Source organism: Rattus norvegicus, chromosome 9 (genome assembly GCF_021556685.1).
Source record: "Rattus norvegicus strain SHRSP/BbbUtx chromosome 9, alternate assembly SHRSP_T2T, whole genome shotgun sequence".
NCBI lineage: Eukaryota > Metazoa > Chordata > Mammalia > Rodentia > Muridae > Rattus > Rattus norvegicus.
In genome coordinates, this window is record NC_141542.1 from 49,091,001 (window position 1) to 49,093,171 (window position 2,171).

At 32.8% G+C, this 2,171-nt stretch overlaps 1 non-coding gene across 1 annotated transcript; it reads right to left on the reverse strand.

Moving 5' to 3' along the window:
• Nucleotides 1-253: 253 nt before the first annotated feature.
• On the reverse strand, nucleotides 254-357 carry LOC120094869 (U6 spliceosomal RNA). Its single transcript, XR_015630083.1, has one exon. It is a non-coding gene; the product is annotated as a U6 spliceosomal RNA (small nuclear RNA).
• Nucleotides 358-2,171: the final 1,814 nt, after the last annotated feature.

A 2,171-nucleotide genomic window follows, 5' to 3' on the forward strand; every position in this document is an offset into this window, starting at 1 on the left:
TTTTCTCCAATTGTCTATCACAAAACTAGACATCAAGAAACCTCAGGGAATAGAGACAGAATAAATGTCAGAAAAGCTACATACATATAATGAGATCTATATTTTCAAACACAGAAAATAAAAAGTGAAAAAATTCTGAGACAAGTAACTTCTCTTAAAAGGTTCCAAAAATGAGAAATCTAGGGTAAAATACTAATAGTGCTGTAGGAAATAAGCAGTTTAACGTACGTGGCACAAAGATATCATTCATTTCTAAATTATGGAATGCGTCACAAATTTGTGGAGCATCCTTGACCAGGAACCACTCTGATCTCTGTATAGTTAAAATTCCAGCATCTGTGCTGAAAAACTGAGCACCAAGGTTATCTTTTAAAAATGAAGGAAAAATAATAAATGACAAAATTTTTGTTTTCTAGGTTTTGTACATTTTGTTGTATTTGGATACTGGATTGCTCTCTGAGAAAGAACTTAAAGTTGGCTGGGTAAGGGGGAGAAGAGGGTCTAGATGAATTTGGGGTATGGTATATTTTGTTTTCTAGGTTTTATATATTTTTTCTTGTATTAAAAATCTTTTTGTGTGTGCGTGTGAAAACAGTTAAAGTTGGATGGGCAGGGAAAAGGGGAGGGAAAAATATAACCAAAATATATTTTTATTTAAAAGCTACTTTAAATAATAATTTTAAAATAGTTCATGCTAACACTCACAAAAAGACAGAGGCAGAGCTAATTTAGGGCAGAGCAGCCATCAGAGCAACAAAAGACATCCTGGCTGAGAAAACCCCTGGGGATGATAAATCAAGAGATGGAATTACTTAATGGCATGTGCCCAACAATAGAGTCAAAAATATGTGAGACTTTAAACAAACTTCCAAGTATCATCCAGGTAAAAGGAGACATCTTGAGATAAATTAAAAACTGATGGTAAATGATGATAAATCTTATCAAAGTCTTGAGGTTCAGCCAAAGTAGCTCTCACAGGCAAGTGTGAAACACTGAATTAAAATGTTGACCAAGAGCATCTAAGTGTTATCATTGAATTTCCACTTTAGAAAAAGAATTATAATATTAAACCCTAAATGAATGACAAATAAATAATAAAAATTAGAAGAGAATGGGTTAAATTAAAAAGAAAAAAAGGAATAAAACTTGTTTGTTTTAATTTTTTTCCATTCTACTTTTCTTTTATTGAAAATTTTTTTCATACAATATATTCTTATTTTGGTTTTTCCTCCCCAAGACCTCCCGGATTCTCCCTATGTCCCCGCACATCTGTATCTACACCCTTTCTGTCTCTTCTTAGAAAACAAGCAGGCACTCATAGAAAAATAATAAAATAAGATAAAATAAAAGGAAGCTCACCTGAGTATAACAAAAAGAACCAAGAAACAAAAGTATTGACGAAGAAAGCAAATGTGCTCCCATGTGTCATACTTGTTTCTTGTTGGTTTGCTTGTTTTCAAATAATATAAAATTGGTTGCATTTTACCTAAGCTAATAAGCTAGCAAGAAAAATAGTGAGGACATGAAAATCTAATATCAGACATTATAGAGAGATCGATACAATACATACCCTGGCTAATGTGTGATTATAAATGAACAGAGTAGCCAAGCATGGTAACGAGTGTCTTTAATCCCAGAACTCTGGAGGTAGAGTCATGACAGATAGCTACGTGTTCATGTCCTGTCAGGGCAACAAAACAAGTTCCAGGACAGCCAGGACTGCATGGAGAAACACTATCTCAATAAAAACAAACCAATGACAGAAAATAAAACAAAACAAACTCAATGCAAAACTGTAAGTTGAAAATATAATAATGTAGACTAAACGTAACAACTATCCAAAAGTTTAGATAACTGCTTTCCCTTATAAAATCTTATAAGGAAAAACAAATGATATGATTAAACCTATAAAGGTTAAATGAATTTAATCCATATTTCAGAATTTAATCCCAAATATAAAAGCCCGACCCAAATAGACTCATCAGTGAATTTTGACCAACACCTAATGAAAAATTTTTCCCTATTTTCTAACATCCCTTTATGAAGAAGATGGTAGCATTGGAAATACCAACTCAAGATACCGCAATCCTAAGACCAGACAGAGATGTTCCAAGAACAGGAAATTAGCATCACTTAGAGCAGACACACAGAATACAATAGAAAATACTGGC